The following is a 17,806-nucleotide window of genomic DNA, read 5'->3' as shown; positions in this document are numbered from 1 at the left end:
CACTTGTAAGAAGTAGGTGGAACAGAGGGAGAGATCAGGAAGTGTTTAATAACCTCCTGGTTATTTAATCTGTAAATACCAAGCTTTGAGGGGACTTTGATGTGAAAGTACATCAAAAGATAGGGTTCGAATTCAAAATTATCTCAACAAGCAGGAGATGTAGGCTGAAAAAAACCTAAAAATCTCAGTAAGATAAGTGCAAGTTAATTCAGGTATACAAAAATATTAAACTAAAACCTACTGGGTTGGGAAAAACTCAATGAGAGTTATGCAGGAAAGGATGTAGGGGTTGTGATGCATCCATCGTAGGCTGAACACAAGTGAGAACTGTTATGTGAAGATAATACTGAGGTGTATAAACCATCCAAAATAACTTTTGTTCAAAGCCAAGGTGTAGTTCAATGTCTGTGTAAGTATGCTGTGTTTCAGGAAAGATGGAAACTGTCTGGGGAGAATCCCCCTGCAGAGAAAGATAAATTAACTGGGAAATTGAGCTCGAAGGGGACTTGTGCAGGTCATCTAGTCCAAATTTATGCTCCAAACAAGGTTAACTTGAAAACATTGTTCAAGGTCTTTCCCAGATCACTTTTGAAAATTTCCAATTCTGCTGTCTCTCTGGAATATGAGAAAGACTTAAGAAATGGGATTTTATCTCTGAAGGACTCAAGTTCAGGGCATTCCTTTGTGATTTGTAGGACTTAGGTTAAATATTAGGAGAAGCTGGGTCTTCAGTGAAAGCAGAGCAACATCCCCATAATCTTCAGACATTTGCATTTCCTCACCCAATGGAATAATACATGGGATGGAATTCTTCCATTCTGTCTCCACCTTAGGAGTAGTTAATTTGCTCTTGTAGCCAGTCCATGTCATTGAAAAGTTCTGAAGCAGCCTGGTCCTGACTTGATCAAGAATTCAGTTCTAAAGACGTATTTTCTAGAATCTCTAGGAGAAAAGGTACATGAATACCTGTATATTTACTTATTGTATAATCTAAGCATATTTAAATTAAAAGATAACCGTTAATCATAAGAATTGCTTATGAGGGAAAAAGGATTATTTTAGAATCCTTTTCTACCTCTACCCTGATTGTCTCTCTTCACTGCAGGTTCAGCCCAGATGACCACATCAAGTCTTGCCAGAGTCTGGGCTGTACCACTGCAAGTTCTGTGTCTTGCCTTTAGTCATGCATCCAGCCATGTGTATTTGGGTCCTTCCTGCAAGGACCTTGACCCTTTCCTGGACAGAGCTGACAGAGCTCACCTGCCCAGGATGAATGGTGGTCAGAATCCAGAAGACCACCAGCATTTGACTGGGCCTTAACTATTTATATTACACAGGGTTTCCACTACAATTTGGGAAACAGTTGAACTAGTAGACTGAAGATATACTTTCTTTAATGGTTAGTAAATGCAAATGCCCTGCATGCACACATAAAAACACCCACACCTCGATTTGTTTTGAAGTGATGAACTCACCATCATATAGCAATTATCCAATTTCAAAATGAGTCATATTAACTACCAGAAGAGTGAAATCTGTCCATGCAGGAACTTTTGGCATTATAAATCTCTTTCAAGAGTTTCCTATTAGATTATTTCTTTCTGCCTTTTAGATGAACATGGAGTGTCTGGTTTAGTTTGGCAACATAAAATTTAGCCATGCAAGGACAGGCAAGAGGCAGGTGATCCAGGCAGAACCAAATTCAAGTGAGGTCTGAAAACCTCTTGTTAATGAAAATTTCAGCTCAGTGCTGGAATCCAGTGAAACCTTCAAGCTTATTGTTATTCATTAAGCAGGTTGAAGGAGTGAAATGAAATTCAGCAAATTGTCCGCCTCTGCAGAGTACAATATGTTCATTTTCCAGGGAAACTGGTGTATGGATGGGAAATGAAGCATAAGCCATTCTTACCTCAGGGTGGAACAGGGTGGTACTTGGGGGTCAAATGTTTTTCAAAAAGCCACATCCCTCTCTCAATGCCCTTGCACATCCCTCACTGGCCTGTCTGACCCCTTCAGTATGCCCTAGTGAAAAAGTCCAGCTGTCCATCCTCACCTGCTGCATGTGCTGATGCCAGGAAACCAAATGTTCACAAGTAGCAGCCGCACTGAGACCCACCCAAACTCTTCACTGATCCTTTTTTTAAGACTAACCTGTGCTTCAGCCCTGCTCCTGTGGCATTTTCTGGGAGGTAATTCAAAGCTGAGTGGCCTGACTGACTGAAACACAGAGCTAAAGATGAGGAGGGAAGACTCTTCCTTCAGCCACTGCACATTACCTTCTTCCTGCCATTCAAGTGATGGATTTTGTTGTAATTACCCAGACAGATCAGTTTATTATTTGCTCTGTGACAGTCTTCATGAAAGACTAGAGGAATTCTTGTTGTGGAGACCCAGAGAAACAGACAGTGTTCCATGAAGTACTCTGTTATTAGACAGGCCCAACAAGCAGAAAAAGAACAAAGAAACATTTTCTCCTGTGTTAAGAGGGATCTGGGATAGCTCACTGGGGTAGTCAGAGCTCAGCACCCTCTGCCTCCATTCACTCCTTTAGTTTATCTCATGCTTTACTCCCACAAAGATTCAAACACAACTTCCTCCAAGGAAACACAGTGAGTGCAGCCTGTCTGCAGTGCTGCTTCTCTGCTGACCTGGACAGTGAGACCTGTCACCTAAGCTTAGAAATGCCACTTATCTAAGCTCAGAAACAGCCAGTGCAGATGGTGCCCATCCCCATCATTTCCATCTGGGAAACAGAGAGGGGAGCAGGCACTTGTCAGGTTCATCAGACTGGGGTTGGATGTCTGCCTCAAGAGCAATGACTGTTCCTCCACAGAAGGAACCTGAATATGAGCATGCAGTAGCTTAAATGAACATGTTAAGTGAGATGTAGAGACTGGCACGACTCTCAGCCAAGGTAACTAGAGGTTAACAGAGTTAGGAGTATGTTGTTTAAAGCAGAAGTCTTTTTCCATCATGTATTTTGGCCTTTTTTTAAAGTAGAAATTGTAAGAAAGCTAATTCTTCAAGGTCCTAGAGGCTAACAAATGTAGCTTGCTTGATTAGTATTTAATTCTACCAGTCATTTCTCCTAATGAAATGTCTCACCTCTAACATTTCTCTGAGCTTTGGGGTTTATTTTCCATAGAAAATTCTCTTTTAAAAAGAATAGTGCTGTGCAACTGAAGTTCCTTTCCTCAAGTGAGTGCACAGCACTCTGCAGTTGTCAGCTGCACCTCTCACCACATTATAACCCTGTCTTGTTGCCAGAGGTACAGTGATAAACAGGGATTTCTCTCGAGACCAGGTCTCTCTGGATGTATGCAATGCCTGGCAGGATGGGGCACCAATCCATGATTAAGGTCAATGTGTCATGTCCTCCTGTGTGTGGTGCTCTCAAACAAAGCAGCAGCTGAGCCAAGGGTGCTCTGGGTGCTCATTACACCACACACTCCCTAACTTGATCTTTAATCATGTTTGAACAATGGAAAATCCTTCGGGAATTAAGTTTGGTGTTGAAGTCCTCAGCCAAAATGTGCACTTGCTTGGGACATTTGGGAAATGAGGTGTTGAGAATAAATTGCCTGCTGATGGTTTCGTGGCCCCTGTGCACTTTGGAGTGGGTTTGGGCCACCTGCAAGGGTACCTTGTGAATATTTAGGCACCAGTGAAGGTATTCAGGGAAATGATGAGTTCTTTAAAAAGCCTACAGCTGTCTAACCACAACATGTATGCCTGGGCACAGGAGGGGACAGGCCCAGTAGGGCACAAGGTGTCAGGGCAGCCTGGGCTGGCAGAGCCCTGAAGGCAAGCTCAGCTCCTGCAGACTGCTGCATCCAGAGCCACAGGCAAGCAGCCCAAACACAATCTGCTGGCAAGAAAATTCACAGCCAGCATCATTTGCTCAATTGAAACTCCTTCCAAAATTGTTTGAAAAGTTAAATTACCCATCTATTGAATGGGGAAAACAGGGAGGCAAAGTCCTGGGCCACCTGGCAGCCCCCAGCAGAGCACCCTCTCTGCTGTGTTTGCTCTGTACCTACTCCTGGGGCTTTGCTTCTCCAATGTAAGTGTGAAGTTCAATTGCCATGGCAACAGCATCTGGCAGGTGCAAAACACTATTCTCTCTGCTGGATGTAAGGGAAAACCTTTCTGCTCCAGGGAAGAGAACTGTCAGTTGTAATAAAAATTGTCCTCTCTTCTCTTACCTGGAAACATAGCAAGGAAAACTCTTTATTGATTTTTTGTGAGAGGAGTGGGCCTCCAGGATTAATTATCTTCCACTGTTTTTCTTTGCTACACAATAGGTATCCATATAGGTAGAGGCAGTAAGTGTTTGGGCTATATATAACACCATCTACAAAGCAGCCAATGGAATCCTTTCCACAGAGGCAATGAGAAGGAAGTGAAATTGCATGGAAAATTATGCTGCTTTTCCCAGTGTTCCCATGACTGTCCTCACTGGGCAGACCACAAGTCGTCTTTGTCGTGGCAGAGGTGGCCCAGAGAGCTTCCTCCCTCCCTTTTATGTGCTTGGCTCTGGTACTTGGGCCAGATGTGTAGTGCAAGCCTCCCTTCTTGACATAGACACAATTTCACCCACACTGTGCCCCAGGAGCAGGTTGTTTCCCACAGAGATAGTGCTGGGATGCACTCAGGGCTTGGGGCTGGAGGTTGGAGGCAGCCCTGCATCTGCTGACACATTCACCAGTCCCTTGCCTTTAAACCTTGCACACCTTGGGAAAGGCATGTCCAACTGCACAGCCCAAACCAGGTGTATTCTCATTGCTTTACTCATCTGGAACATGGATGATGGGGTCACCCAGCACAGGGGGACTGTGCCCTGAAGAGGAAGAGAGGGAGGTGTTTGGCCACATGTGTCAACATAACCATCAGTTAGTGTATTTATTAATTTGTCATACAATTTAAATATTTGAGGGCTGTCCCTAATTATTTTGAATTGGTCCCTATTCCATAAAAATTCTCTATTTTACTATTGAAATTAGGAGCATGCTTTTATGGTCAACAAACCCAGCAGAACAGGGGAGGGAGTGGTATACAGATGACAATCAGAGCTCTGTCCCACCAGGTTGCAGAAGAATATTAATGAAACAGGCCCTCTATAAAAGCTTCTCAGTTCTTTCCACTTAATTTTTCCTGTACAAATGTAACTCAAAATTAATCTTGTCCATGAAGGAGTTGGAGTCCCAGCTTTCCAGGCACATCTTGTATTCTAACATTATCACTCAAGTAAGAAAATGTACAGGTAAAGCATGAGGCAGGTGAGCAGTGTCAGTGTGTGCTCTGACAATGAGGGTCTCTGTGATGCTGCATAATAAGTACTAATTACTAAACATCTATTTCCATGTTACACATTATGGCCTTCTGTTTTAGAGGCAGTCAAATCCAAGGTAATCATTCTGTTTATTTAGCAGTGTTATAAACTATATCAAATACATTCCAAATCAAAAGTGGCCAAACCCAAGACTATTCTGTTGATGGTGAGAACTTTCATCTGCCAAGTGAGTCCATAAAAGAGCAAGGAAAGAGCAGCAAGGCCATCCCCTTCAAAGGTGCTGAAGGCTGCAGTTATTTGTATTCTGAAACACAAAAAGCACAAACTCAAAGTAACACATGTTAACAGCCCTCTCTGTTGCAACCTTCTAGCTAGAAACAATACATCTAAAAATACATCTGCTGATGAGGTCAGTAGGTTTATCCCTGGTGAGAGGCGGAAGGGCAGGAACTATGCAAAATCAGGGAAAAAAGGCTACAGCAGTGGGAAAAGATCAAGCTCTTTGTTTGTATTTTCAGCTTTCCTGACCAGCTCCAATGTGAGATCCCTTTCATGCTGTTGAAACTTTAAGTTCCAATTATCACTGCTCAGAGTACAGTATAATTACTAAATTTTTTTAAGTGTTAAAAAACAATACAAACAGCTACTTAATAAAAAACCATTTGCGATGGTTTCATTCCTCAATCCTGAGTAAAGACACATATTTAGTGTCTTTGTGGTTGATGGTGGCAAATTTACTCATCACTAGACAACAGTGTCCACTAGACTCTATGTGTGTAGCTGAAGGTGGTCAAACTGCACTCATAGAATCCTCTTCTCATTCTGTTGTGGGTTTTCTGAGAGCCTGGTCCATATGTGGCATATGAGATATTTCCCTGCTCCCACAGAACACTAGTGTGAAGAAGAAAATGTGATGGTTTTTAATCATGTGAGCACACTCTTCAAGCCAGAACTAAGAACCACAACCAAGCTGCCAGGAACTTCCAGAAATAGCAAGAGGTGGCAGAGCTTTAGGGCAGTCAAGGTTTTTCCCAAGGAGTGAATAAAAGACAAGTTTAAAACTGCAGCTTTCAGGATAAGCAAAAGTTTCATGAAGAGCCTGACACAGGACTGCTAGAGCCACTGCAGAACACCAAGCAGAGGTGGAAAAAAGCTTTGGTCAGCCCAGTAGTCAGAGACATTCGCAGTCTAATGCCTTCCTGTGAAGAAGCACAAACCATTTTGTGCTTAAAAACAGTAGCCAGTTTTAAAAGACTCATGGGAAGAAGAAGGAAACAAAAGAGAAAAAAAATTAAAATAAAACCCTTGGCTTTATACTTATGCCATACTGTCTGCTTGCTGCTAAGGCACAGTCTGCAGATGTGTGCCAGGCTTGCAAATCACACTAAAGCATCTGTGCCTGGGAACCAGTCCTGCTCCCAAGTCAGTCACCCCCTGTCCCAGAACAGCAAGAGCTGACCTTACTGACACTGGTGCTCTAAAAAAATTTGAGGGACCATTTGTGTCTCTAAAGCACCTCCACCAAGGCAAAAGCACCACAGCAGCCAAGGCAAGCCCTGCTGAACTCTGGGGTCCCCAGACAGAATCCTCTGCAACTCTGCACCTGCTCCATTGCAACAAGTGCTGAAGATGCCCTTGACTTCAGCTACAGCAGGATCAGGTTCTCGCTCATGACAAAACCAGAGGCATCCTAACAGAGAAAATCAGAGCTTATCAAATAGAATAATTACAGACTCTTTAAAGGAATTTTTCAGGGGGATTTTCTGGGGGGAAACCCCCTATATTTCTGTTATTGCTACTGGAATCCTTTGAGAGATATGGTGGTTGTGAAATTCCAACTCTTGCCCTGTAAGGACCAGGCTGGCAGGTTAAGACCCAGTTACTTTATAGCCAGAGTGGTTGTTCTGGTTTTTAAGCTCCCCGAATTCCTTTGGATGGCTGAGAAAAACTGACAAGGTTAATACAATCCCAGCAGTTAAGGTAGCTCTGACATTGCTATTTGTGGGGAACCAAACCAAGAGGTCACTCACACTGATTTCAGCCATGTTGCACTTGGAATAAAGGGGACCCAAGAGAATTTTGCTCCAGTCACAACTCAAAACCATTAAAAGCTCAGGGTCTCTTAGGCTTGGTACCTTCCTCATGTGAACACACTCCTGCACTGCTTTCAATCCTGCACCAGTGCTTTGAGGCCCAGCAGCAGCCAGGCACTGCCTCAGGCTTGATTTTCCAGGCTCATCCCAGGGTGCACTGAGCTGTGTCATATCCTGGCTCAAAGGGCTCCAGCAGCACTGGCCACATCCCAGGCACATCCCTGCCAACCTCCACCACACCTTAGGGCCATCTCTTGCTGTAACATAGCCCTTGTGGGACTGGCAGAGTGATTTATGGCTTATCCCTCCTGGTACCTGCATCCCATACAGCCCGTAACACACAGCTCCTGCCATAGCAGGGCTTCTGGTCTGCCTGGTTTTTCTGAGTCATTTTGCACCACACTAGAAATGCAGAGCTCCAGCTCAAAGAAGAACTCATTATATGCTGTGCCATCCTTGCTTTGCCTCACCACCCTGTTTTTTTGAAATTGAGGGAAATTCATCTCAGGAGAGAAGTGTCTGTTCACTCTCCAGGCATCAGGAGCACGGCTGACCTTTGTAGGATGGAGGCTCTCTGATTTTGCTGTCTGTGTCTTTGAAATGGGCCCATGGGACATTTATACTCTTTTTCTTCCTACAATGAAGGAACTGTATGTCTGCTTTTGTCAAGTGATCAAGTTCCCTCACAGCACAAGCCAATTCTTAGGGAATAAAATCTCTTTTCCAAATAATCACATATGACATCAACAAAATAAAGCTTATTTAAAGCACACACTAGCAAATTGCTATTTACCCTTGGAATTGTTTTCACAGGCAGAAAGTAAATTTTATTTGAAGCAATCGTTATTGTGGGTAAGGGGTACAAGGCTGTATTTGTTAGGGGAAAAAAATCACACTGTGGAGCTATAAACAGTAAATTGAAGCAATGAATACAGAGGAAATCTCCTGATTGATAAAACCAAAATTAAATAAGCAGTTTTGAAATATTTTTGGCATGTATCTTATTCTAATCTTAATACTTGGACACGTGTAATATATGGTATTCTGGTTTAAGCCTAAGTATTATCAGCTGTTTAAAAGAAGCTGCAAAGCTCACCTCTCACAGATAGACCACCCTTTGCAGAGCAAAGAGCAAATGTGTACCAGGTTCTGCAAATTCCTTGTCCTCTGCTTATCATTAGATACAAAAACTCTCATCAAGGGTACAGCATTAATCATACAAAAAGTATTTGCAGAACAGAGACACCATTTGCTCCAGCTGCACTGCCCAAGATAGACAGTATTAGAGCCAGGAAACAAATCACAAAGTCAGGGCATCCTCTTTCAGCTGGATCTGCTCAGTAAAAAGCTCTGCTTGGAAATGGCTGTAGTCCTGCCTAATTAGGCAGACTGGACCAGCTATGACATCCAGTGAGTCTTTTCAGGGAAAATGGATCTGGGGAGGAGTTGTGATTACACATTTCTGACATTGGCTGCTGCTGGGGAGAGAATACCAGATGAGATGTACTGCTCCAGCAGTACAGGGCTAAGTTCTTAATTTAGACATTTTGTGGAAATTGTTGAAAAACATTCTAATTGGAAGGAACTTCTGCTTCTCCAGCATATAATTTTCCCCATTTTTTAGCACTGAGGCATTTGCATGAAAACAAGCTCTTTGTTTTTAAAATTCCACTGCACTTGTTGTTTATTCCCCACTGGAATTCATAATCCTGTGTTTGCACAAAGCACTATAATTGGTTGCTGTGGAAGTGTTTCTATCAAAAGGAAATGCTTATTAATAATCAAGAATGAACAGTTGCATAATAGAGATTAGTAAAATAAGCACCATTTTAATAATGATGCTAATCTCCATAAAACCAATCTCTTCAAATGCTTTGAAATAAACATATCCCAATGATAAAAATCATCTTTAAACATGAAGAGCAGCAAGAATCACAGGAACAAGTACAGGTGGAGGTTGACTCTATCAATAAGAGTGGTGCATTTTGCAGCTGGCAAGTACAAAATTCCACCATGAACTGTATTGGGTTGGCATGGCCAGGATTTGGTGTGGGGGTATACAGGGGTGACTTCTGTCAGAAGCTGCTGAAAGCTTCCCCCATGTCCAGCAGAGCCAATGCCACCCAGTTCCAGGATGGACCCACCATCAGCCAAGGCTGAGCCTGTAAGGAATGATAGTAATGCTTATTTGATAATACATTTAAAAAGGAAAAAAAAAATTGTGCAGATGCAATTGGGACCAGAAAAGAGTGGAGTGAGAAGATGTGAGAGGAACAACTCTGCAGACACAAGGTCTGTGGAGAAGGAGGGGAGGAGGTGCTCCAGGTTCCAGAGCCAGGATTCCTCTGCAGGCCATGGTGAGACCATGGTGAGGCAGCTGTGGCCCTGCAGCCCATGGGGATCCACAGGGGATGCAGAGATCCACCTGCAGCCCATGGAGGGGACCCACCTGGAGCAGGAGGATGCCTGAAAGAAGGCTGTGAACCCATAGGAAACCCATGCTGGAGCAGAGTCCTGGCAGGGACCTGTGAAGAGAGGAGCCCAGGCTGGAGGTTTCCTGGTAGGACTGGTGACCAGCCCTGTGGGGCACCCACACTGGAGCAGGCTGTGCTTGAAGGACTGCACGGTGTGGAATGGACCCACACCAGAGCAGTTTGGGGAAAACTGTTGTCTGTGGGATGGATTCACATTGGAGAAGTTTGTGAAGAGCTGTCTCCTGTGGGAGGGAGCCCACAGTGGAGCAGGAGAAAGACTCCTCTCCATGAGCAGTGGAAGAAACAACATGTGATGAACTGTCTGTGACCCCCATCTCCCATCTCCCTGCCCTGCTGCAGGGGAGGAGGTAGAGCCCAGGAAGGAGGGATGGGTGGGAGGAAGATGTTTTTAAGATTTGTTTTACTTCTCATTATTCTGCTCTGATTTTGTTAGTAATAAATTTAATAAATATCGCCAAGCTGAGTTTGTTGTGGCCATGACAGTATTTGGTGAGTGATCTCTCACAGTCCTTACCTCAACTCATGAGCCTTTTGTTGTATTTTCTCTTCTCTGTCCAGTCATGGAGAGAGTGAGAGAGCAGCTTTGGTGAATGCCTGGAATTCAGCTAAGGGTCAACCAACTACACTGCCCCAGACTAAAATTTTTAAGACTCAGGTAGCAATTAATTACTTAATATAGACAATGCCTGTTGGCCCAAAATACATGTAATAATGAGCTAATATAAAAAACAAGTTTCTCCATTATCACAATTCTCAAGAGAAGTAGAGGTTTGCTGGTAGTTTACATTATTTTTTATATTATTACTGCAGACATAGAAAGCTTTTTTTTTCTTGCTCCTGACACTCAAAAGTCTGGGTATTCTGTTTTTAATGGGTATTCTGTTTTTAAATGTTCTGGAAATTAGCATGCAAAGGACTTTTGACCAGATCACAATCTTGAAGTCCATTAAATTCTGCTAGTATATTACTAAAACCCTGTAGGGTTGAAGCATCTTCCTCTTTAGCACAGAACTCCCCAGTTTGCCCTTGCAAGACACATTCCTTCTTTTCCATCTCACTGATTTCATCTTTTTACCCAGACCCATTCTATTTCAAGGTCAGTAGGAACAGCCCTTGTTTTGTAGCAATGCACAAAGATCTGGATAATTATTTAGGGCTCCTGGACCCTGGGTTTGCCTGCATTAGACCTCCAGAGGAGTCATCTGCTGCCAGCCAAGTCACTCAGAATCAGGTTTAGCACTAATCAGGGTTGGAGAATAAAATGTTTACTTTAAATTGATAGGCAGTCATAGAATGACATTCTAAAAGATAAAATAAGTTTCCTGAACAAGGGCATGTTTAACAATAGAGATCCACCTCCATAGCAGCTGTGTCTACCTTTTTTTATTCTAGGTCAAACGATAATCATGTTCTTTTTTCTTGTGAGATTATTTCTGATACTTCTTGCACCTTTTCCTCAATCATCTACCTGCCGTGTCTCTGGAAACACAGAGATCATTCCTTCATGCCAGCCCCAGCCAAGATGTTCAAAGCTTGCTTGCATCTTCCCTGTGAAACCTCCCTTTTTGTTGCCTGTGTCTGTCACTAGACACGAGTTGGTGCTCCATGTCCAGTAAAGAGACAAAAAAGTCTCTTTTTTCCCTTTCCTTTTCTTCTACAGGTGTCTTTACAAACTTTTCAACAGCCAAAGTTGAATCTCATGTTTTTTGCTTCGGGCTGTGTGTCTGTTACTACATCTCAAGGAAACAATGATAAAACTTACAGGTGATATTGTGATAAGTATTAACATTTTGTCTTCTTCCTCTTTTCATAACCAGCTTTATTATGTGAGGTTTTATAATAGCAGTCATCCACAATTGCCTTCATGGCCGGGTCTTGGCAGAGCAAAGGTTATTTGTGTTTTATAGGTAAGGCACAGAGGTATTTCCAAAGCAAAAATCATTCTAAGACATGGAGATGAAAATATAGTCCTTAATATGGCTCTAAATTACTTTATGCCTGCATGACAAAGACAAAACTGAAATATTTCTACAATTGTCTTTTGTTACAAGGTTTGCCAAAGCCTGCAATCTGCCCTTTTATAAAAAGAAAGGACTGTGTCTTGTCTGCTGATAATGGCATCTTTGGCATGGACTGGAGGTGATTATTTTTCTGGTTTGACAGATGGAGAGTTCAAGGTCCAGGTACCACTTCTCTGGGTGCAGTCTTTGTCACTAATTGAATTGTTCAGTGGTAATATGACCAGAATGGACTGGAAATATCATTGGCCTGATCTCTTCATCAAACACACACTACCAAAGAATGAAGAAGTGTCTCTCTCCTCTCAATCAAATAAACTGCAATAATATAACCAAATAATTCAAAGTCAGCTAATGTGGGTTAACTTAAACTTATTCAGTAAACAGACATGTAGCTGCAAGCTATTCTTTGTCAATGATCTTCTCTGGCATTTATACACAACAGTCCTCAAACCCTATGCAGACATGCAAGAAAATCATTTTAGTGTTCACATAAAATGAGAAATACTCACTTCAAACCAAGGAAATGAGACATTAATATGCAAGCAAGTGGATGGTTTCTTGGAGGTGTACACATTCTGATTTTCAAAAGGCTTTGAACAAGCTCCTCATCAAAGACTGTTAAGCATCTGAGTTGTCAGGATACACGTGAGAACACACTCCTCTGAATCAGTGAGTAGTGAGAAGATGTAACACAATGGACACAGATATGGTCCAAGTTTACAGTAAAACAAATTTCCCAGCAGGATCTGGTGAGGATTTGAGAGACCTGTATTAAATAGCATATCCATGTATGACCTGGAGAGGAAAAGGGGGACAAGTGAAGTAACAAGTTCACTGGAGGTGCAGAGCGATTCAGAGCAGCCAGGCTCAACTGGGGAAAAGCTGGAGACAAGCTGATGCTGCAGAGCTGCAGAGGGATCACACAACATGGAGATAATGGCAGGCAAATTTTGGTATCTGTAACTGCAAAAAAATGCACAAGGGGAAAAAACCCAAAACCTTAAGCTATATCTAATGGAGTATGAAGAAGGTTTAATCAACCAGGAAAGAAATCTTGAAACCATGTGTTAGTTCTATGGGAGTAACTCCATGTTCAGCAGTGGTTAAAAAGTCACTGAAGGAATTGCTAACAAAACAATAGAGAAAAAAACAGACAATACCATCATGCCATTGTAAAAATCCCCAGAGTATATACTCATGGAATACTGAGTATCACTCTGGTCGTGCAATTCAAAAGGAATACAATAGAGTTGGAAGCAGTGTTGGTGGGCAGCAGGATGGCATGACACCCAAATGAAACAATGATTAAAGAGACTAGGAGTTCACTTTGGAAATTGTATGATTGAAAGGATACATAGGGCTCCAAAGTGAAAACACTTTTGCTAAAACAAATAGGGAAAGTTGTTCCCTACTTGCTGCTTTTCTGGGAAGAGTGGCATGGTCTGGTAGCAGGTTTAAAACAAAGATTAGGAAGAACTTTTTCACCCGGCACATAATTATATCATTGAACTCAGTGGCACAGGATAATGCAAAGTGAAGATATGGTAATCATTTCAAAAGGGTATTAGAACAGTTCATGAAACACCACCAAAGACTATTAACATGATGGTCTGTCTGCAGCTACTTACTGAGGGAAACCCCTGAGCCACAGAGAGTGAATCTGTAAAAGCCTGCCAGGTAATACCACATACATCCTCTCTACAGGAACTTCATAGGAATACTGCACACCACATTTTGCTGAAAAAAGATATAAAGGACAAAGCAATCTCAGGTCTGTTTCTCTCCAGCACACAAACCCCTTGTACTACCCAAGCTGCCTTTGTGCCTGCAAGCTCCTGTGCTGTTCCCCAGAGCCTGCAGCACAGACACCAATTTCACACTCCCAAAGCATCACTCTGGTGGGCCTTAGGATGGCTTCTGCTTCCCTGGAAGCTGCAAAAGCAAAATGGACACTCACACACCCCCAGATAAGCACAGCCACAGGAGTACCCCAAGTGGCTCAAGGAAAACCCAAGGCCAAGTGCTACATAATGAGAGCAGAAGGAGCTGCTCTGCTCTCACAGAGGGGATCAGCACCGAGCTGGGCTGGCACACGTTGGTTCTGCGCCGCTGGCAAATTGATCCCGAGGTCTCTCAGTTGAAAGCTGGGGAACCCAAGGGGACAAAATGAAAGAGTTTATGATGAGAAGGATGCTGAGAAACAGAGAGGTGAAGACTTTAGGCCATCCTGTGGGATGCTCTGCCTATGGGAAGTTCAGTTAACGGCTGTGAAATGTTGGAAAAGCTCAGGGAGCTTTGGGGCTGGAGAAATCACTACCAGCAACTATCCTCACCAGAAGTTTCCCTGCAAACCCTTCTGTGTCTCTGATCACCAAATGAAGGATTTCTGCTTTGCTGCTTCAGCTTATCTGGGAGTCCTTGTCCCAGCCAATGCACTTACATTATTTTTAGCATACACAGTAAAATTCCATTTTGTTTCTGAAACATCCAGTTCTCCCAGACTTCACTACTGTGCTTTTGCTGAGGCCGCACTGTTTTACAGGTTTATAACCTCTGCAGTTTAGCAGAGTCAGATTTATCAGATACAATGATGGATAAAACTGCAGAGTCCAAAAGAAATTATGAAAATCTCAGTTGAAATAAGATATTGCAGTTAACATAGGAATTCTTTTTTCCTAGCTTAAGCAATCCAGATAAGCACCTGAGCATTTAGGCTTTAGAGGCTGTAAAAGCCTGGCTTACCACTAAGTCTGACAGCGCATAATCAGACTGAAAGAGGCAGATTTAGATTAGATATTAGAAAGAAATCCTTCACTGCAAGGGTGGTGAGGCACTGGAACAGATTGCCCAGAGAACTTGTGGTTGTCCCATCCCTGGAAGTGTTAAATGCAGGCTGCAGGATGGGCTGAGCAGCCTGGTCTAGGGGAAGGGGTCCCTGCCCATGGCAGGGGGTTGCAACAATGTGATCTTTAAGGTTCCTTCCAAACAAACCATTCTACAGTTCTATGGTTCTATGGTTCTATGATCATTATGACTATGGGAGTAACTGAGTTACTGTAAACCACACCTTCTACCTACGTGACACTGCTGCAGAACTGGATGTGTGTTTTTAGACACTCATTGCTTAAAAGCTCAAAATGCATAAAGTTCATTAAAATGAAGGGAGCAGAAGTGCCTTGCCTTGCACTGAATCCCTTGCCCTAAGCTGTGGAGCCAGGCTGGGTTTATGGTGGGTGTTTGAGGCAGGCAGGACCCCCAAACCTACAGCACTGAAAGAAGGACATGGGAAAACACAGGTGCCCATGCTAAGGGCAGGGCCTCCAATCCACAGTGCTCTCAGCCAGCTGTCTGGATGTGGGGCTTCTGCCTGCAGTGCTGAACAGCCTCACCTCCCAGCCAGGTGCTGCTCTCAGCTAGGCAGTGATGGCTGTCAGCTCCTCTGGCTCCCCTGGATCATGTGGGATCCACTCCTGGAGTGCATCCTGCCCATTGAAGCAGTGGTCTGGGTGTAGGGTACCTATGACCTTGTCCTGTTCAGGAACTTTAATAAATCCCAAAAGGCACCTGGGGGTATCTTGAGATGCCTAAACAATGTTATTAGTCAGATCAATGAGTAAGGATGGCTTGCTGTCTGTACAAGTTACATAAAAGAATGATGTCTATTACCATGCTAAGCATTACTGAGTGTTCTTTGTCCTAACATCTGAAATGCCCAAGAGGAAAACTTGACAAATACAGGTTCACCCACCCAATTTCAGCTGCCTCTGGTCTTGTCCTGGAAAGGGACAAGGAAAATCAGCTTTCTGATGTCAGACACAAGTGATGTTGGAGGAGAAAAAATTTCAGGTGAGTCATTGAGATTCTGTGAAAACTAAGAAAGGAAAAAAAAAAATGTAACAGCAAATCCCTGCAAGAATAGGTTTAATGATCTTGTTTCTCAGGTTATTCATAGAGGGTCATTAAAACCCCAGCTTGAGGCTCTGTTCCTAAGCCCCCTCCTGGAGGATCTCCTCAGATTTCTGGTTTTTGTGTAAGGAGTGTATATTTTGGTCGAGGATAGTGCTGACACAGTGGCACCCACCAGCTGTCCAAATTCTGGCATGGGCAGCTGGGCAAGCCAAGAGCCCTCGAGCTGTGCAGCTTCAGCTGGGGGTCTGGCACAGGTGTGCAGAATAACTAACACTGGTTAAAAGGAGAAAAAGTTATTCTGAATTGGTTCCCTGTTGTTTTTAATCACAAACAGCATTTGCCTTTGGTTTTGCTTTCCCTGCCTTATACCATTTTAAGGCCTATCCTACTTTTACTGTCATGATGGTCCCCTCTGAGGCTCAGCACAGTTCATGGTAAAACTCAACCTCTCAATTTGTCACTGGCAATACAGAAATTAAAATCTCAAACATCCAACTGTGAAGTCACACAAAGGCTGAAGGCTTATGAAGTTGTTGGCAGAACGCTGTGCTGGCAGGATGTGGTGGGTTCACCTTGGCTGGCTGCCAGACACCCACCCAGACACTCTCACTCCCTCTCCTCAGCAGAATGGGGGAGAAAATGAGATGGAAAAGCTCATGGGTTGAGTAAGAGAACCAAAAACTGTGCAGGGAAGCAAAACTAAAAGAGAAATTTATTCCCTATTTCCCATCGGCAGGTACTTCCTAGGAAGCAGGGCCTCAGTATATATAGCAATTGCTTGGGAATACAAACATCACAACCATGATGTCTCCTCATTCTTCCATTTTTCTCTGCCTTTATTACTGAGTACAACCTCCTGAAGTATGGGATATTCCTTTGCCCTCTTCTCTCTCCCAGCCTCCTGCCCACTCCCAGCCTGGTCATTTTTGGGGTGAGAGGATTGGCAAGACAGCCTTGATGCTGTGCAGTCACTGCTCAGCAGCAGCCAGAACACTGATGTCTCCTCAGTTCTTTTTTAGCCACAAATGCAAAGCCCAGCACTACACAGGCTGGTATGAAGAAAGCTAACTGCATCCCAGTCAGACCTTGAAAGAATCTAAATGCCTATATTATGAAAGAAAAAGGGAAAAAAAAACAACCCAATCAAATAAACCAAATCCTGCCTCTTCTGTAGACAAACCTACTACAGACAACTGTAGTTCTACAACTAATACAACTTCATATGTGGCTACACTTCCAGCACCAAGTAGTTCACTTGTAGCAAAGAACAAGCTCCATAACTTGGATTTATACATCCTCTGTCATGCATGCATGGAAGTTCAAAAAGATATTTCATTTGTCTCTGGGATTATGGTTCTTCTGGGCTCATGTAATACATTCAAAAAAAGGTGTATTGTTTTCATGTAATTTCCTTATGCAAAAAGAATTATGAAATGATGATTCTTTCATTTTGCAAAGGATGTTCAATTGCAGAAAGGATATGAAAAGGTTTAAACCCTACAGACTCTCTCTGATTCCTTTTTCACTCTGGAACCATGAGTCCCTGCAGAGCTGGATGAGCTTTAAAGGCCATTGGATGCTGGGCATTGGCTCTCAATGAGACCTCAGGAGCACTAACTCTGCTCTGCATGCTCAGATGTGATTTTGAACTGGGAAGACGTAGGTGGGACAAAATCCAGCACCTTCCCATGGAAAGAGGGAAAAAGAAAATCTCCTTTTAGATATATTAAGCACCGGGGAGTTTGGTCTTAGTATAAACTTAGCAAAGACTGGCTCTAGTTTCTAAATAGCAATGTCTAGCTGAAGCCAGGTGGAGTACCAACAACAAGGGAAAAAAAAGATGAACAGGGTGAGCAAGGCATGGTTTCACCTCACTTAGCACCATCATGCTGAGCACACAGCATGCCCAGGTCCCATTGCTGCCACCAGAGAGGCACTTCTGACAGCCATTCAAACATCACATTGGCTGATTTCCCTTTGGGTTTGCCTGTCACT

Source organism: Agelaius phoeniceus, chromosome 2 (genome assembly GCF_051311805.1).
Source record: "Agelaius phoeniceus isolate bAgePho1 chromosome 2, bAgePho1.hap1, whole genome shotgun sequence".
In the NCBI taxonomy this organism is placed as follows: Eukaryota; Metazoa; Chordata; class Aves; order Passeriformes; family Icteridae; genus Agelaius; species Agelaius phoeniceus.
The sequence above is the reverse complement of the archived record's forward strand: the minus strand, read 5'-3'. Positions refer to the sequence as shown.